Raw genomic sequence first — 22089 nt, forward strand, 5'->3', positions numbered from 1 at the left:
TCTAAATTAATTTATTAAATAAGAAAAAGAGTTTATTTAGTGAAATAAAATGTGGCTCTTTGTGATCTTTTTTAAACTTTTATAATTTTAGCTTTCTTCTAATCGTCTAATCGGTAGCAAATCATACTTATTAAAAGATTCTCGCAAACTAGGCAATAATTCCAGATACACGATTCGTATGAGAAATAAAAAAATGCGATTATTGTTAATTTCACATAGTTATGAATATATTCAATTATTAATGAATAAAATATAAATAAAATAGAGCAAGAAATATTATTCACATTCATACAAGAGATTCATCAGAAGTTAGAAAAATTCGCATTAATCTAAAGATAATAACATAGGGAAGACTGGGTACGGTTGTGCCAGGTTATGGTCGTCATAACAGCTAAACTATATTTATTTTGAGATAGGATCCAAAGCGAGAAAGATGAAGTGTGTTTGTTCGAACGAACTTAAATAAACCGAATTGCTAAATTAAAGAGCCAAAATTAAGGTTTTTGAATTGTTTGTTTTAATAATAACTATTACTTGTATAGATAGAACACTTTGTTTGTTATTTTGCTGTAAGTTGAACATTAGTAGTAAATTACCAGCAATTAGTTTTGTTTTATGTGTCATGTATTTATTGTAACATGTATTTCTTGCTGATCTTGGCTAATTATGAAAGGGTGAAATTCAAACAGATAAAAAAATCTAACTTGATTAAGACAAAATACGAAAGAGAAAAAAAATCAATACTTTTTTGACTAGAAAACAAGAGAATTGTCAAAAATTTCTTGTTTTTAAAAATTATGTTCTGTAGTATATAGTTATATTATATTCATAAGCTTTCCTTAAATAATTATGGTTTATTGTGTTACATATCTCTGTCAAAAAAAGCTGTTATAAACCATTTATTTAGGTATTATAGCTATTGTTTTTTTTACCTATTTTCATGCCTGTCACCATCCTTCGAATAAACTGGCAAATTAGCAAATTTATTGTTGATCAAAAAATGTGGCACAACCGTACCCAATCTCCCCTATTCTTATTAATAATATTCACCGTTTGAATTGCAAATTACAATGTATATCCTTGTGATATTACATTATATGCCTTAATGGACTGAATTTCTGAAATGTGACCCGATGGGCAGCAGTTCAGACATGTGCTATCCTAATAACACTTCCCACCTTTGTGTAATGGCTAATATTGTAAACGCTTCATGCTTTGCTGACCACAGTAATGCTTACACGACTATATGAACAGAATTGACTAGATCCTTGCTAATGTATTTCTATATTACTTTGAGTATTAACAAATAATATGAAATGAGAAAAATAAGGGTTGTGGCCAGGGCCGGATTTAGAAATTTGGCGCCCCGGGGCACTGACAAAAATGCCGCCCCATCCCTGAAATTTTACGAACTTTCGAACTTTTTTTTAAAGCAATCGCGCTGCTTCAGCTGCGAGGGACGAAATATAGAAGCGCGTAAGCGCCGCGTCGCAGTCTAACGGATAAACAATGTTACAGAACTTATATAAATGTAAACAAAATTTATACTTATTATTATAATATCTTTAAAATATCTGATAATTTAATGTTAATATGTCTTATGATCACTTTTGTCCGCCAAATGTTTCTTTCTTTATTGGATCATCGAAACCGCTAAACCTGCCCCCCACAAATTTAAGCAGTTATTTATTCTGTAATTTTTTTTGACTGTTATTAGACGCTTTTTTCTCAGAGACTGAATTATCATTTTGGCATTTTAGCCCGTATCTTCAAAACAGTTGGACCTGCCTTGACCAATAACTAATCAGCACGTCTCCTTATCAATAGGAATTGAAACACAAATCGGTTGATTCGTGTTCTCGAAATCGACTTGAATAATTAAAAAATATTAGATTTGTTGTATTAATGGGGAGACGTGCTGATTAGCTTTTGGTACAGGCAATTACGAAAAAGGGTAATTGAGTTTCGATATTTCTTCTCTGAAACAGCTACGCAGCGCGATTGCTTTGCACAAAGTTCATAATTTTCGAAAAATTTCAAGATACAAAAAATGTGTTTTAGAAGTTTTTTTTCATTTTTCAATAAAATTTAAAGGTCTTTATAAAATGTAATTTTCAGTACGGGATGTTTCAGTAATTTGTCTTAAGGCACAATGCCATGAGTCACTAGTTTAAATTTTTTTTGCCGTAATAAGCTTGGAAGTGCACAAATACGTCATTTTAAGAGGGCTCGAGAACTGAAAAACATATTTTTCTTAAACTTTCAGCTCGTTTACGGATCTTTATATTAGCCAAATTGCAAAATTTGATAACTTATTAACCAATTTGATAATTTACGTTCGGAGAGGGAGGCTAGGCAAAATAATAAATTTTAGTGTTCGTTTATTTCAATCCAAATTTTGCATTGCAATTGTATTATGTTTTGTTAATTATATTTCTTGAAATAAAAAATGTTGTTAAAAAAAGTTGATTATATTGTATAGAATTTTTTTCTCAACTGTCCAAATTTTGCCGCCCCCCAAAATTTGCCGCCCTGGGCAGTAGCCCCGATTGCCCCTACTGTAAATCCAGCACTGGTTGTGGCACCAAAATAAACTGCAATGCCAGCTTAATTAGATATTGAATATAGCGATATAGCCTATATATATAATTAATTACAAATTCATGGAAAAAGCAAAAAGGTAAATTAATTATATTAAGTATATATCATTTATTAAAAATTTTCAGCTCAGATATTTAAGGGTTAAATAGAGCACATACAAACTGTTTTAAAATACGTAGAAAAAAACTAGCTGCAAATTTATTAATCGATTTTTACTAATACTTCACTAATACTTATTAGTTATCGATAATTATATATAAAAATGAAACAGAAACAGTGGTTTATTTTCATATAAAACTCTCAATGAGAATAATTATTTTGTTAAATTTATTAACATTTCGTGGGATATCGAGGTTTCACAAAATTCTAACCAGTCGGTTTAAAACAATTTTTTCGTCTTTTCTAACATTCGATCACTTATACTCTCAATGAGAGGTAATTATTTAATACAAAATGAACAAAATATGAAATAATCAAGTAATATATTTTCATGTAATTTAATTATTATTTTTTTAAGATATTTAACAGCTCACCGTTCAGAGGAGTACTTTTGAAATAAATAGAAAAAATACTACCTAGTTTTACTAAATTTAGCCAAAGAAATTAAAAATATAATATATAATAACAATCGATAATTAGATGTAATAATGAACTTAAAATTCACTTATATATATGACTTGATTATTACATTTTTTGTGTTTATCTTGTATTAAATAAATTAATTCTCCTCATTGTGAGTGAAAATTGAATAGAATGTTACTAAATGTTACAAAAGACGAAAAATTTGTTTTAAACTGATTGGTTTGAAATTTGTGAAACTTGTAATATCTCGCAAGATGCTTCCGATCTAATTTAAAAAAATTAGACCGGATATATTTTAAGACTGTAACAAAAAATGAAATTTAGTAGTTTCATTTATATATTTATATATATAATATAAGATACGTTTGATAATGTTTAAAAATAATTCATTATGGTACATTTAATATATTACTTTTCTGTAAAAACAACATTTTTAGTGCTCGAAGATAGCGCGATTTATAGCGCTATGAGTAGCATTTTACAAAAAAACACTGATGTGCACGACAATCATAATTCAAAATGTGTACAAAATCATTCAGATTACTAGAAGGAACAGTTGAATTACCAAATAAAATTAGATTTCGTTGCGAATTAGCTCTTTACTTAATAATTGCAAAAGCAGCATCAGAATTTTTTTTATAGAACTACTGGACCTGAATCAGAAATCCAAGGTTCGATCTCGCTCCGAGCAGCTTGATATCAAGCAGATCGGTTAATACTTGAAAAATAGATAGCAATATGTTTCTAAGTGTAAATAGTTCGGAGTTGCTGCATCAATACAAAAAGTCATCAAAGTCACTATTACAATAAAACATAAAAATAATCACATAGAGATGATTTGGAGACATTGAGTTGCCATCTACAAGAAAAACGTAGTTCGTAAGAAATTCTTCACAAACTCATATGACCTCCTCAATATCCGATCGCTGTTCAGATAAATAAATAATGAAACTATTCAAACCCATAGGTAAATGTCATGAAGACCAATGCTATAAATTTGTGTATATTTCACACAGCGATAACCGCAGTAAGTTCCAGTTTCAATTGCCCTAATTATAGCGCGCAACAAAGCTTCTTAATATTTCGGACACGGACGCCAGGCCGCTTCGTGCACAATCATCGTCCTATTCACACACAAATATACACATAGTAATCATAAACCATTAATAGTAGAATATTATTACGTATTGTTATAAAAACCACTAAACGTAGACGTACCGAAGATAATGGAAACTATTATTTTTAATTACGAACAAACAGAAATAACCTATTGTATATAATGATGTTGAATTATAGCGCGCCAGAATGTACATTACATATACGCTTTGTTGATGATAAGTGTTTTTTTTTTATATCGGTTATTAGATCTATTCTACTACTTTGGAAGTTTTTTTCGAACGTTAATATGTGATATAATTGGAAACAATTATTTAGAAAATTTATTAACGCTAGATAGTAAAGATTTAGTAATTGATTGAAGTAGTTTTAACTTGCAGGTGAAGTAAGCGTAAAATACCGTATCCTTTAAAAACGTTTGAAATAAATGAAGTCCAATTTGACTTTAATTAATTATACTGTCAAAATGAACTACGTCCAAATACATGCACGAATCAAACCAACAACTATCGAACTATATTCAGTAAAATTCCTAGTTTTACTATTTTTATAAAATTTGTCATCTGTCCCTTTTTACCCCATAGGCGGGGTAGATTATATAAAGAAAACTGTTAAAAATAACAATAGATCAATAAAACAAAACATTGTCGGTCTCTCTCGGTCTCCTAAACTGAACAAAAGTGCTCACAATAAAAAAAACTAACAACGAAAGAAAATACTTTTGTTATGGATTTGCAAACACTGTCGTTTATCACCTGATAGCGACGTCGTAAGAATCAAGGTGATGGCTGGTTATACATCTTTTCCCCTTTACTTTCAAATATAGTTACATATTGAAAAATTCTCAATCCTACTTGTTTTTAAGATATCGGTAGTGGACCTTTTCATCCGCGATCCTTTAAACCCCGCTGTACCCTCTATTATTCTATTTTCGTTTAAATTCTAATGCATCTATCGATTTTTATTAAAAAAAACTGATTTTGCTAGTCAGTACCGTTCTTTATTGTCTTTTAGATTATATTTTGATTTGCTCGTCAGTAGAGTCCTTTCTTAACTTCCTAACTCAATATTTGGTTTGCTCGCTAGTGGAGTTTTTTTAGATTCTAGATCTATGAATTTATAAATCTTCTGTTTATATTCTCTTTGTAAATTTTATATTGTACTGTAAGTAACACAGGGCAAAACAGTAAAAATAGAGTAGTAAAAAAATATCTCCCATTAAAAAAAACAGTAAGTACAACAATAAGCCGTTAATTCTACATCATTTATATTTTTATTTATATGTAAGTTTCTACTATAATTACAATATTATTAACTTCCCGTAGGGTAAGTTATTGTAATGGAACCAAAAATCGAAATTGAAAATTTCTACATTACTCGACGTTTTAAAGGTTTCTGAACATTTGGGCATACCTTAGAAAAAATGGATGTGTGTGTGTTTGTGTGTGTATGTATGTATGGATACAATTTTTCAGTCACGTTTTCGGGCGCACGGATCAACCGATTTAAATGTTTCAAAAAACATTCGATTCCTATTGATAGGGAGATGTGCTGATTGGTTTTTGGCAAAGGCAGGTCTAGAAGTTACGGAGATAAAGAGTAAAAAGTGCAGAAAATAGAAATCGAGTTTTTAAGAGAACGGAGCATGATGAATGATCTAAAAAACATTCAATTAGTAATGATTGGGAAAAGTTTATTAGTTTTTGGCAAAGGTAGGCCCAGCCGTTTTAAAGATACCGAGCTAATTGTGCAAAAAATAACCGTTTTTGAGGAAACTAAGCGTCCGATTTAAATGATTCAAAGAACTTTCTGCTTGTCATAATAAAATAATTGATTTTGGAAAAAAATGTTACAATATTTATAATGATCTAATTGAAAACATTCAGTATTTCTCGAACATTTCGTTACGGAACGGGAAGTACCAGCAATTTGCCTTAAGGCACGATGCCATACACCGCACTAGTTTCAATTTATAAATCTAAAATACAAGTGCCACCATAATACTTTGCAGTTTGTTTTTCACACAATTTCATAAAATAATTAATACATTTCGTGATACGTTTTTTATACCATAGGTCATATATAATGAGGGGTTGAGGGCGTTGATTGATGAGAGGGTTAGTTATCAAGATCCCTTAAAACGATATAAAAATATTTCTGGAAAAACAAATGCCGAATGCCGCCATGGCAATTAACCGTGGCTCGCTGGCACAAGTGGCATGTAATTTACCGTAGCGCTACGGTCACGAAAGCGTATTTAATATTTGCTCATCCGCAGATCGCGCAGATTCAGAACAACAACACAACGGGAACACAAAACACAGAACTCTCTGTGCAAATGTGTATATAGAGTCTTCTGTTTGCACTGCCGTAGGGATGTGAGTAAACAGATTCAAGAAATTTCGATAGGTAAATGACCCTTGACTTATGGACTTGCTATAAAATTGAAGAATAGGAATGACACTTTAAGACTTCAAAAAGGCACTTTGCTTCATTTTTGTAATAGATTCTGTTAACATTAACCCCTTTCCGTACCAATTAGTTCGACAAAACTTGGGCCCCAATGTTGTGATGTTTTCATGTGGGCCTTCAAATTCATTTTGGGCCATACCCAATACAGCACGAATTAATTGGGTAGTAAAGTATTTTTACCTAATTTTTGCTATGTTTTTCATGTAATTCACAAAGTGTGTTTTATCATAACAAAAAAAATTGTGTAGAATTCAAAATTAACATCAACCGCACTTCATGATTTTTTGTGGCAGGATTTGAAACATATTATAAACGTGTTATAATGTTAGGTAATTAATACATTTTTTTAGAGTATCGAATGTTTCAAAGTCGGCTGCCATGAACAAAAGAAGTATAAATAGATCGCATCACAACCGCCTTGCCATTACTTCATTTTTTGTCATTTCTGCTCCATAGAGGCTACTAATTGCAACATGTAAATTTTCTCTTAAGTTTAATTTTTGATAATATTTCAATGAATGAAATAGAAACAAAATATACCCGTTTAAAATAAATGCTTAACTAAATCACAAACATACTTTCACATAAAAATATTTAATAAATAGTGTTATACGTTTAAAGCACGTGTATAAGAACAAGAGTATCAATTCTTTAAAAAGTGCTTGAGTACAGAAGTGCTTGAAGTAGACCCTCTATTGGATGCAAAAAACACTAAAACAGGATAAAGCAAATTTGTTCTGTGTTTACCCATAATGCATGCAAGAACACAAGGATTTAGTATCTCTCATAAGTTAATTTGGTTAAATATTAGCCTAATTGTTTTCAAGAAGTATCTAACTGTGATGAAACGCCTTTGCAAAAGCACATATAGTATAAAGGTGTGATTTAAAAAGTGAAAAATGGCTAAATTATAGCTATTAAGTAAAAATAATTAGAAAATAATTTTCATAAAGTCTCGATAATTTTAAAGGTGGCCTACAATGAAAACAAATCTCATAGTGGTATATCGCCTCTGCATGCAAGAACACAATTTGTATGAAGGTTTGGTGTCTTTGATAAAAAAGTGGTTAAATATTAGCTTTGAATACAAAAGCACATATCGTATAAGGATTTGGTATCTTTAAGAAGTAAAAAAATATTAGCTATTAAGAACATTATTTCCATGAAGTATCGATAGTTCCAAAGTTGATCTACGAAGAAAACACATCTCTACCGGCATTACAGCCGCGAAACGCCTCTGCATACAAGAACACAGATCGTGCAGACGAGTTTAGTTTACGCATTTGCCCATATATATTACATAGTCTGCACATTATATACCTATATCTGCATATAGCCCGTACACGTGTACACATAACAGCTACTGCATTGTCCGCGGGCACGGCGGATCCGGCTAACACGCGTTACACAGTGTAATGTATAGTTTCACAGCATGTCGAGAGGGTTGACCCCGTCGACCGCCGAACGCAAACCTCAAATTCCGACCGCATAGCCGGCCTCAACCTCAACTCGGCACCCGCACACGTTGCTATCCCGACAGAATCGAGAACAAGTAACAACTTTCAATTGTGAGCAAGTAACAACTTTCGATTGTGGACATAGGTTAAGCCCGAACCGCAAGAGGGTACGACCTGCTTCAAGAAGAACTGTTATTTGGAGAGATCTCCTTAACTTCACCTGCCGAAAGGTATAATTAGTCAGAGAATCTATGTTAATATCGAATTGGACTGACGACAGATGATTTAACACCGATATTTGCTGGTTCTGTAAGAAAAATTACATATTCCTTTCTCTCTATAAGTTTTGAATCAATCCAATTTTATAATATTTAATTAAAATTTATAAAGAAAATAATATACTAGCTTAATTTTTTTTTTTTATAAATTGACGAGCAGATTTAGATTCAATTATTTAGATCCAACTATTCGAATAGATTTTTGGTGAAATCTCTTAATTATTTTAATAAAAAATGTCTGATTTGCTTATAGGCACGAAGTTCATGGCTTATTATCGAAATTTAGATCCAACTAGTCCAATAGATTTCAAATTTGGTAAAATTTTTGGTAACAATATTTTAATTTAAGATCACATTTGATTCCGATCTAGATAATAGAATTGATTGTAATTGATAAATAATTGTAATAAATCTGCTTACGTAATACTTGAACGATCCCAGAGGTGTATCATATGTCTTTCTGTTAAAATGTCTTATAGGTTTGATTTAACCTTAAAATAAGCAAAATTTACCAGTATTTATATAAAGCGCTGTATTTAGTGTAAAATGATTCATAATTAATGAATTAATACATAAATCTTACGACCACCTGCATTTCGCTAAGCGGCTATCAAGAAACACTGATTTAACTCCACAAAGCACGCATAAGTCATGCAAGCTTGTTTTAAGGGCGTTGCAATACTCGATAACAATCTGTTCGTGAGTCGATTCAATTATCGACAAACAAATTAAATGATCGAAGGAAGAAAAGCGATATCAGGATCATATTTTACACGGCATTGTCGAATAATTTCGTTTTCGATTTAACGCTCGGTGTGATTCGTGAATCGTATTGTGTTTGCGTGAACCGAAAGATAATTAATGTACATAGGAGGGTTGTGATAACAAATATACACTGGTCGCTTGTAAATACGTTACACGCTCCGATGATTTATTAAGGCCATTGTTTTGTACGTGGCAATGTTAAAAACGAAAGTGCAAGGTATGCATATAAATAATTAATTATGTATGATGTATTAATACCATTATAGGGGTGGATAATGATATTGATACAAATTATGTATGCTGAAACATTTGCGTTGTGGTCGTATTTACATAACAATTTATGGCGGTCTATTTTAATAATAATAATGTATTGTTTTAATTTAAATGTAGGCACTTAATTATTTCCGTTGTAACTTGTAATGTTTCTCACTGCATTTGTTTAATATATGTCCCATCTAATACAACCAGAAAGTAAGCGCTTGGCACCATGTATTTAGAACCAGCCAATTTTTTATTCAACTTTATCAGATCAATAACTTGTCAGAAAACTACCCCACACTTTCAGGACAAGATTCAAAATGAACTTCAGATTACATTAAAATATGTCAATTTTCAAAATCTTTGACAATGATCAGGAAATTTTGTATGATTAAAGTCATTTTTTCCCTGCCGTTTTTCTTGTTGTCCATTTCCAGACAGGTGTAAAAGTTACTATATATGAAAAAACATATATTTTTCAATAACACGTAAGACAACCAAACCATATTTTTGTTCTTTGGTAGCAATCAAAAGTCCCAGGAGCTTTTGCAACCGCAAAAAGGATTTTTGGAAGGCAAACCAATGGTTGCCCTGTCCATTTTTGATGTATTTTTATTATTAAAACTTTTCTGATACTGCTAATATGTTTTAAATTTATTGCAGATATGCTGGTAAAATACAATTATGTCTTATAAATATATTTTATAATCATATTCTAAAGTGACTTCCTTAGAGCGCTGGAAAAGCTTTACTTCAAGTACATTTCATGCTTGAAAAACTTGCTCGATTGGTGTCAATACTATCAATGGTCGTTTTCATACAAACAATTAGCTAGGTCATTAAGCCATTCGATTATGAAGATAGCTCATAAAATAAAATTAGTTAATAGTTTTAATTGGTTCCTTCAAAATGTTAGGCAATGTCTGATCTGTACAATTCGAACAACAAAAAGTATATAAAATGCCTTGTTCCAAGTCGTTCTTGTTGCACCCAAAGATTCTGGCAAAAAGATTTTTGAAGAGTATTGTATATGTAGCACAAAAAGTTTCAGCAATGTAATGCCCGCGGCTTATAAATTAAACAATGCTTTTGAAAATAAAATACACCTTTATTTCTCGCAACCTGTGGTCGTCTTGTACGTTTTCTTTATGACGCAATTCATGTCGTTAATTTAATAACTGGTTATGTATTATTAATTAGCTCGAGAACGTAGTACAACTTTATCGCTTCGTCATGTTCATCAAACTGACGGTTAATTATCAGCAATTAAATTCTATACACAGTATTGATTTATTTATTTTCATATGTATAATAGATACAACATTCCGATAAATAAATACATCGGCATTCCATGCCATCGATGACAGCTAAAGAAGAATTTCTGCCTGTGGGAAAAGTCCAATGATCGTCCGTTTATATCAATATTCTTGTCATAAAACAATCGATAAATTCTGAAAACGTCGTGGATTTCTTCCGTAAAGATATGTTATGCAAATAATCTCGAAAAACATGTCTCTTGAACGCTACGCGAAAACCTGTGGTATAAGATTAATAAAATGTTAAATGCATGTTAATGCAAGTATGTACCATTCCAAGATAAGACAATGCAAAAAGATAAACGAGAAATAACATGAGTTATTAGTTCAAGTTACTGATTTGCATTAAAGTACAGGAGAAACATATAATCATGATCACATTTTCTGAAAAAAACTATTCCTTATTCTATTCTTTTTAGTTTTCATTTTGAAAAAGCATGTCAAAAATATCATTGAAAGGATATTTAAGTCCAGAAAATAAACAGCAACAATAAAACGATTTTTAACCTTAATATAAAAAAAAACACTTTCAAATAATATATTTCGTTTACTCTCAACCATTAAATCAGCAAATAGATATTCATTAATAATAGTCTTCACTTGAACTTTTTTCCCTCATAAAATTTATGACCCATATTATAAAATTCGAATGAATAATTTTCGCATGTCTGACCATTTTTTTATACAACAGACTCATCCTTTTCGTTTTCTGAGAACGAGAGAGATCTTTACCCAGGTATAAGTTGTTCAGGTATCTATTTAAGGAATCTCTATAACATACTATAAGCTGACACTGATCCTCAAACTTTTTGAATTCAATTCCCACGCTAAATTCAAATGAAATAAATAATTCAAAATTCGAGCGAATCAAAATAATCTTATTTACTGTATTGATAAGCACGAAATCGATTTTTTGTTAAAAATCCGAAAAAGTTTATGTGAAATCAATCTATTTGCTCGTGTGCTTGCAAAAGTATTTTTTATGGAGACTGTAGGTATTTCTATGGCGACCAATCTTGTTTTTTTTACATTTTATCGGTTTAATAACTATGTAAATTCGACGTTAAATATTGTTAAATAAATCACAAATATATATTCACAATTATCACAAATATAATATTTATTCGGGCTCAGCAATATTTTTACTAAAAAAATGCAAACAAAAAGTATGTGTAACAATGGCAATATTTTTTTAATAGTAGTATGTAATTGTAATTTATGAAGATTCAATAGTATCAATTAGTAATGTTTTTCAAAAGTTTTGTCAAATGTTCTTTCGAGTAATTTATTTTCAACAATAACGCCTGAATTACATTCTCACAACATTATAAGATGCTAATAAAAAATAACACTTATCAGATCCTAATCGAACTTGAAAAAAATGTAACTAGATAAAAAAGAACGAGATGAAAGACATGATTCATAGACTTAGACATCACCTGTAATTTGAAGATAAATAAACGATCATCTGGCATCCTAAATGACCTATTCTTTTGTATGTAGGACTACTTATTATTGTCATTCTTCAAAGAAAGTTGTTTATCATGCTGTCTACGTATTACAAATCTTTTAATGAGGAGGCTGGTAAACATTTTGACCAGACAGGAAAAAATGTATATACACTAGTTTTCTGGAAAATCGATTGACATATTTATGGAATATTAATACGGTCATCTTTATTGACTTCTACTGTTTGCGAGTGAGAGATAAATTAAATAAATATATCAAAGGAAATATTCGGATACAACGTATATGTGGAATTCCTTGTGCCTAATACTGATTATTTCTACAAATGATTTTAAGATGCTTTTGTTTAAATAGTCTAATTGTCTAATAATAGTCTATATCATTATATCTGCAGATGGGACATATCTGATATTTACTGGTTACTGAATAAATTAAAGAATAAAAAAATATGTATAAAAATATATTATAAATCTCAAATTCGTGTTTTTATTGTACTAAACAGGTATTTGTGCAGAAGCTTTATTGTCAGAAGTTTCATTATACTAATGATTTTTTAAATAGAACCATGGGTCGTAAAACTGACTCTTAAAGAGCAGGATTGAATTTAAAAAAATATACACCAATATAGAGTCTATTATTGTCTCGGTCTTCGATTGACTGTTGTGTTTTAAAATTTAAATATTCGTTTTTGAATCAGACGGACTAATGCGTGCATTATCCGTGTGCAAACATATTCAATGTGTTATTATATGTGTACACAAAGCCAGTTCACAAACAATCGAACGTTTATATTGTGTGCACGACGCACTTATCCCGGCTCCAAATAAAAACATACGTGAATAAATATATGTATATCGGCTGCCGTCGACCATATTTTCGGAGTTCTGGGTAAATAAGATACTGAATCTTTAGAAAAACTGGCATTAAATCGGATTCGATACGTTGTTGATTTTTCAGTGACGCAATATAAATTCTACAACGTTATCGCATTCTTACGAATCGTTTAAAATGAAAATGTGATCGTTTAAACAATAAATATGTTTATCGAGTAATAAATTTTATTTGACATTATGCAAACAATTCGTAACCAGTTTTAGTAACTAGTTTAATCCGAATTCTCTATCACAAGCAAAGCAAACACGGAGAAGATGTTAGACATTGGATTCTCTCTACATTATGCTGATAAATTTGTTTCCTTGTAGTCGGTAACGAGGCTTGGGATAAAGATCTGAATAAAAAAGTGATATATTTGTCGATGTCATAATAAGGCTTACATGAATAAATTACAGTCAAATATTTAATTAACACGCTATACACAAATCGAATGTTACAAAACAGTTTCGTGTCGAACCACTATTAAGATTTCGTTATCAATATGACTACTAAAGCAGGTACATGAATATGCTATTACGATTGCGGCCTCACTGGACGATATGTAAACAGAGGAGGAAAATATTTTTTAAAGTTGAATAATAACAATTATAATAAAAATTATATTAAATATCAAGTAAGGAGACTATACCTCCCGAATTGGGCGGGACAGACCCAGATTTTACCCTTTCCACTCGTGAAGTACAAAAGTGATACGTATTATGCTGCGGCGGCATCCGAGTGCAGATGGTTAATTTATTCAACTCAACTCCTTCCCTACAAACTTTCTTAAATTTGTAAGTTGTAATTGTCTGCAATTTCAACCAAAAAAATTAATAACGGTCATGGTGGTTGAAAATAGTACAAATATTATTTTCTAGGCAAATTTTTAATTACCCAAGAATTACTGCTAAAATTGATAGGTTTTAGTAAATAGTAATACTATATTAAGTAATTAATATTTTTTTTAATTTCAAGGATGATAAGAATTTGAAAAAAACATTCGAATGCTTAACAGACGTTAGAAAATAGCCATTTAGCATGAGAACGTCAATGGGAAATTCATTGACCAATTTCCTAATTATTTATCAGAAAGTTCAGGCTAAATATCTGAGAGTATAATTTTATAACAAAAATTACTGACGAGTTATATAAAAAACCTCAAAAAATAGAGAAAAAAATGTATATATTATGTATATTTAAATTGTTATAGCAAAAAGACAATTGATTAGGTGTTGTAACCAATTTTACGCAAATCGGCTAAAAGCATATTTTTCATATTTAAAATCAAAATCATCATCGTTATCAAAATTTAATTCACATCTTTGAAACCAAATCATCAACAAGTCAAATATATCGCCAAACATGATGAATTTATTATTTCAAATAAAAGCTATCACGATCGTCTCTATTGACACCTCTGCTATATAGAATCAAGTTCAGATCGACAAGAGCGTATTATTATAATCAATCGGAAAGAAAATTCAATCAGATATAAGAGCATTTACGAGTGCGCGGCGTGTTTGATGAGATTATGTTATTAGTTACTTATACGCTAGTCATGTTCTGTTTACGAGCTTTAAGTCTAATACGGTCACAATGAAATCGCATTGCGGGTACGGACAACCTACATCGAAATTTAAAACTACAGCCTATGATAATTATAAAAAAGAATTGAAATAATGAAATCTGCACTAATCGCAATTAAATAATTGAAAATTAATTAAAATAATTTGATGATATACACAGAAATTTCTCCATGAAGATGGCAAGGAGTTTGCAGAACGAGAGTACCAAGAGAATGAGAACCGCCATATGCAAGAACTGAAATTATGTTTAATCTAATTGCAACTAAAAAAAATGTTTTGAAATAATTAAATACTATGCACAGAAACCTCAACATAACAATAAATGTTTTCGTTCCAAACTTCTGCTTCCATCCTTCCTTGTCCTGTGCTTCGGCTTTCAGTTTCATGTATTTTCTCTTCTGGCGTAACTCATCAATCACCTGCATTCTTCTTCTTCCCAATCATTATAGTCCTTATATCTTACATCCGACGACGTCACTCTAGGAGGCACTCTTTTTGCAGAAATAGGTCCGATTCAATTTCCTTTACTTTTCAGTATTGTGCTCAGTAGAGTTTTTTCTTCTCAGCACTTTTTCATTGGTTATTTACCACCAGCTCTCTGCTGTGAGATCTCACAAATTATGTTTGACTATTGAAATATGCATTTGATACATCCAGTTTTTATGATTCAGTTTTCATGGCTCAATACAACTTTTTATTAATGCTATTTGTTTCGGCCGGTTTATTAATTAGATCAATTTATCTCAATTAGTATATATGGTATATTTTATGGATACGATTAATGCGATTGAATTTTATAAAGAAATTAATTATGTAATTAATTGAAGCTAAATAATTAATTATCTAATGTTATTAATTAATTTTTGTTATTTATATTGTATTGGATGACTACATATTGTAATTGATATACATATTTTATTTTAATGTATGTTTGTATTAATTGAAAAATGATGTCATATTATGTTATATTGTTATAAATCATGCATAGTTCAGTGTTGTATTTTTTATCTATTGTACATATCTTTTTTTGAATATTTTAGTAATAATCAACAAATAATTTCACGATATTGAATCAAATCCATATCCACACACGTGCACATTCTAACGATAAAAATAAAAGATTAAAATTCACAGCGTAAAAGATTTTTTAAATTTTGGCAAATGCTTTCAGGAAAAATTTATGCAAAAAGGGAGAAAAGTATTAAAGATTGGTTTTTTGTTCAAGACAAAATTAATATAAAATATATAAAATTTCCATAATTCATCTATTTTCATAACTATTAGGAAATTGTTTTTAAATTTTAAAACATGATCTTATTATTATTATGTATATATTATATTTGTTTCTTATAGAATCTTACACAAGCAAATAGAAAAAGATTCAAAATCTACTGTACCGTCGTATGAGAGAAGTGTATGATTTAAATTGCATCTATGTTTATATTTGATTTTCGTCCAGGATTTATAGAGACACGGAAAATATTTTCTTCGTATAACAATGGTTCGGCTTGTAAGTTCTGTATGAACAAGTCCCGATTCAAAGTACATAGGTAGGTACACAACGTCTGATGTGATTGCGAAATGTCAGCATTGTCTCATAGCATGATTCCGTTGTTACCCAGGTCACGACATAACATTATAAAGTCAATTGAAACATATCAGAATCGTTAGACGGAACATGCTCATTATTGTAAGGTTGATTTTGTGTATCTTATTTAGACACAGCAGCATTTAGCGAATTTAGGTATCGATATTTTTTATTGAAAATTTCATATGAACTGAAAGTTTTTATGTAATTTATTGAAACATTATTGCCTTGTTTTATTTTGCTAATATTCTCATATAAGAAATATGTTATACATACAAGGAATTTTTTAGAAATTGTTAGAATTAAATTATGGATTGGTTTAATTTTTTTCTGACAAAACTTAAAAAAACACACTTTAGTACATTTTTTTAAAGGAGGGTCTCTCAAAGTCGACCAATTTTAAATTAATTATTGGAGCAATTGTATTATTCACGGTTACGGGCTTGAAGTTTAAATAATCTAAATGAATAAAAAATTAACCACAATTACCAAAAAAATGGTTATAATTTCATCAAAGCTCTAGGTTCAACTTAAAAGCTCATAATTTCCAAACAACGCGAGAATTTTTTTTCCTAATTTTTTTCAGGACAGTTAAGGTCCATACTTTCACCCCGTTCCGGCTTGGCGTTAAATTTTAGTACACACTATATATTATGTTATAGTTTTATTTTTCTGACTTGCTTGCATTTCATGGTTTCTCGATGTTTCAAGTTCTTTTGAATTGTTTGAGACCAAATTTGGAAAAATTATGTTTGTGTGTATGTAAGCCAAAATTTGACCTTTTGCTCTTTCCTCAAAAACGGCTGAACCGATTTCAAAAACTTAAAAACCATCCAATAAAACTCGATAAGAACTCACGATGGTTAGTTTTGCGAGATGATCGGACTAGCCATTTCTTTAGAATTACTAGAAAAATGCAAAATTTTTGTCCACGTTTTTCCTGAACCAATTTTGAAAATTTAAAAAAATTCTTAACCACTTTTGAAAATTTAAAAATTGTTCAAAATAATTATGTCATTTGAGAATCATGCTGATTAGTTTTTAGACAAAAATACGCATTTATGGGATGCGAATGCATTTTTTGCAATATAATTAATACAATTACAGAGGTCACAAGTGTATTCAAAGATAACAATTGATTTATTATTACTGAAGCATTTATTTTGAAATAAACGGTTGAAATTATATCTTAACATCCAAAATTCAATTATTGATTACGTCGATTAAAAATAAATTTATGTTTGATTATTAGGTAGGAAATAAGAAAAAAAATAAATAGAAACCACTCAAAAATTTATCATACTAATAAAGATAAAACTAACATTTTTGAATCTCTTAAACAAATTATAAAACTCTAAGTGTACTTGATTAAGAAGTTCAACGTCGTCTAAAAAAATATTATCACTGCATTGTCGAGATAAGTCGTTAATATTAATCAAAAAACTACTCCCGTCATATAATTCTAAAATTACAACACAGACATTGTGTTACCACTACATTTCACGAAATGATAAATGATTGTAATGCTAAGGACCCCTTCTAGAAATAACTCGTGAGCTTATAAATAAAAAACGTATACTTTGTCGTCGATGAAAAATTATAAACGGTCACGTGAATCACTTAACAGCATCTCATCACGCCTGCACTAGGGGAAAACGAGGACATACAAAAACGTATTTGCGTTCACAAATCATTTCCGGATTACGATTACACGCAAGAATGGTATACTAAGAATGAGACAGGTACGTCTTAGATACTTATACCTATTTTGAGAAAAAAACAATCGCTTGAGATTAATGTGAGAACTATATTTTCGTCAGCTATAATTATCTTGTATAGAATACTTTCTAAAAAAAATTGTCTTTGAAGATAGTAAAAAAATTGTCTTCTAAATTTTGTACGATTTTTACAAATATTTCATTTATATACAGCAATTAAAATATTAAACCTTATTAAATAATTAATAATATAAAACCTGCAATAGCTCACTGTAGATTATCAATTATAATAAATTTTTCATTTCTAAATAAAAAATTCTCTTTTATAAACCATTCATACGTTTCGAATCCCAGTTAGTCTTCTTCAATGAACAAATTTAAAAAACATAAAAATACCATACTATGAATACAAGTCTTTTTGTTGGAGTGCATTTCCCTTATCATTTCAATTGATCACCAATTAATAATATTTATAGATATAATATATAAAATTATACATGAGCAAAATGTTAACTAGAACAATTTTTATATCTTTTGTTAAATCAAGTGAATTGAATTCGTTAAATTATTTTATTTATTTCATTAATATAATTATTATTTAATGTTGTAATCATTTTTATTATTATTCTCTTTTGGTTTAATGTCTCAGCATTAGTCGTAACAATTGGCACTTAATTAATATTTTAATTGTTGTGTATCAATAAATGACAAAATAATTTTAGTTTAACATATTTTTAACATACAATTTTTTGAACATTTTATAATTACCAAAAATGACAGTATATCAAGACTTTTGTGTTAATTGTGTATTGCTCCCATATTTTTTTAAATAATTTGTGTGTTTTATCCGCTAAAAAAGAGTCAAACTGGGGCTCAAAACGTATGGAATTTTTTTTAAACCTAATCCAGTTTTTCTTTTTAATAACTGTAGGGATGCCAGTTAAAATCTGTTTTCTTTATAATTATATTTAATCATAATATAAATAATATAATTAAGTATATATAATAAATACAATAATAGACTCAATTTTATTATCAAGTTACTATTACCATCTATAGCGAATTTTCGAAGTTAGTAATGATGTTCAATTATTAATCAAAATTCAATTAGCAATAATATTTATTTATGTGTCCAACAATTTCTAATGACCTTATTTTGATATACGATTTGCAAATTGCAATTATCTTTCAACTTGACACATTTGAGCTGTAATGATGATCTGCGAGCCGTACCTTATTTCTTTATGTAATTATATTTAAATTGACCATAAAATTAATGTTAGTGTTGTATAATTAATTTTCTTCAAATGCAATAAATTATTGCATAAAAATTGTAAGCCGTTAACTTGGAAACTATATATTTATGTTGAGTTTTCTAATTAGTAATAAAAATATGAATCTGATGTAAACGGAATTATGTATTTAATAATAAAGATAACGTAATGATATTATTATTATTATTGTATGAGATTGCCTATTGAATGAATTCTAACACTATAAGCGAATCAAGAGTGGGACAGTACTCGCAAAATAATAAATCAGAAAATTGCGGTAGGTAAATATGTTGAACATAATTCACAATACATGCTATTATTCATTTATAATTTTCAGCTTATGTCAAATGCCATACCCACTTTCTAAACCCATAAAATTACTATTTGCAAATATGATTATATTAAATAACGATGTATCATAAATTATAAAACCGCAGAAATCGAGTTACGAAGCATAATATGTTCGACCATAAATCCTAACAGCAGAGTACATGAACCATTGTGCAAGAATGGATAAAATTTTAATCTTGGAGTACTGATATAAAGGAAATACTATGTTCTGTATGTACAATTGACATTTGGAATCCAATTTCATCTTACAAATCTTTGTTAGAAAGTTAATGTGATAGTTGTGATTTTTGGTTGCAACCGTTTAATGTAGTCCTAGTAATATATTGTACAAATTACAATTATTACTAATGATTTATTAAAGTATATTATTTTTTTTAAATATAATTCATTATATAAGTGGGTGTTATAATGTAGTTCATTAAAAGATTGCTGTGATTTTGCGATGAATTACTAAATTTAGTATAAATCCACATTGTCACTTTGACACATCTTTTGGATATTCTATATTAATAAATGACTATTAACAAATAGATTTTAAAGTAACTTCTGTATTGTTCAAGACTTACGTTCATGAGCCTGTGATATTTTATGTCAGCAGTCAGATTAGATTGAAAAGCCCTGATGTACATCACGATACTTTTAATACGTTCGCGCAATAGTATTAAACCATAAAACAAGTCAACGACAAAGAATCAATAGTAATCGATCAATAAATAATTGAGGACAATTCAGCGGAGCATGACAATACGCTCTTCGGCCATTAAATGTTCTATCATACCGCTATCATTCATTGCGGCCAATATCGGGCAAAACATTTCAACGTCCTGAGTTCTGATACAAACGAAGTGACTGATCGTCGAATACACGATGGCAATAAATATACATATATTTGAAATAACAATCGTTTCCTGAACCCCAGCATTTGTTTTGAATATTGGTTGGGTTCGGTGCTATGATTAGGAAACAAGAGATATCTAAAAAAAATTATGTAAAAGAATTCGAAATGCTAAAGTTTTCTGTCAAGAATCGAGTCCTATGAATGAATTAAAAGGGACATCTAAAATATTACCCATGATCATATTCATGTCAAATTCAATATTTCTTGAGTTCTATATTCTCCAGAGAGGCAAAATAAAATTTTATGTATTTCCAAAGTAAACTCGAGATACATTTGAATATGTGAAACAAGAAAAACCCTGCAAAAAGTTATCCAAGAAGTTTATAGAAGAAAATCACAACGCCTACGAATCTCTTTGTTGACTAGCACATGTACAATTGACCACTGTCTTAAAATCTTCTTTACATTGCGCCACAGTTGTTTATCCAATATTGAGCTGCAGTTGTTGAGCGACGTTTGTGAAAATTATATACATGAAAAACTTTATTTCTTTATTGTGCATTTCCTTTTTTATGCCTTTCTTATTGCTAAGAGGTCAATTCTCTGATAAAATAAAAATGTTATGGTATTGCTATAATTGTATGAGTTGCTCTAAAAGGTATGTATTTGCTGTGTGATCAGACCTAACCTCCAAAACGCACAATTGTCAAATAACAATTTTATCATAAATGCTATTTTCTGATGTCTCTTCGATAACACATACGTGAAGTTAGGTTTTATGTGTAAAACCTCACAGCAAATACATACCTCCTTTTTATAATTGTTGACTACCAATTCATATAATTACTGACCCGTAACATAGCAATATCATAACATTCCTATTTCATCCGAGAATTGGCTCCTTATTTTTCACAATTACCAATAGAAACGGCATAAAAGAAGAAATGCAAAAAATAGCAAGTTTTTATATGTATAAATCACAAACGTTATAATGCAACTCAATATAGAAAAAACAACGAACAAAAAATGTAATGAATTAGTGTCTAAATAATGCACCTGAAAGCGTATTGACATGATCTGACTAAAAATATCACCCTGATGTTTAATACATATACAGTAGAACTCCAATTTTCCGAATTAATGGGGACCGGGACCCATTCGGATAATCAAATATTCGGATAATCGGAGTTTGTTTTTAAAATTGCCATTGGAGAGAAAAAAAGTTACGTTTTGATATAGCACTATTTTTTTATTGAATTAAATGAAAGAAACATGACATTTTCACATGTTTTAAATATAAATTAAATGTACTTATGTACAAGTTTAGAAATAAAAATCATTGTTTTGTAAACATCTCCGTCAAATCAAAACAAACAATGTGCCTACACTGGCTTTGCTGGTGGAAGAATAATAGCGCACTTAGACTTTTTTTGGACAATTTTTTTTTCTGAAAGTGATTCGGATAATCGGCGATTCGGATAGTCAGAGTTCGGATAGTCGGAGTTCGAATAATTGGAGTTCTACTGTACATACATATATTAGAAATATA

Source organism: Ctenocephalides felis, unplaced genomic scaffold, assembly GCF_003426905.1.
Source record: "Ctenocephalides felis isolate EL2017-DRISC unplaced genomic scaffold, ASM342690v1 CF-g0.4_SCAFFOLD_00845, whole genome shotgun sequence".
NCBI classification, from domain to species: domain Eukaryota; kingdom Metazoa; phylum Arthropoda; class Insecta; order Siphonaptera; family Pulicidae; genus Ctenocephalides; species Ctenocephalides felis.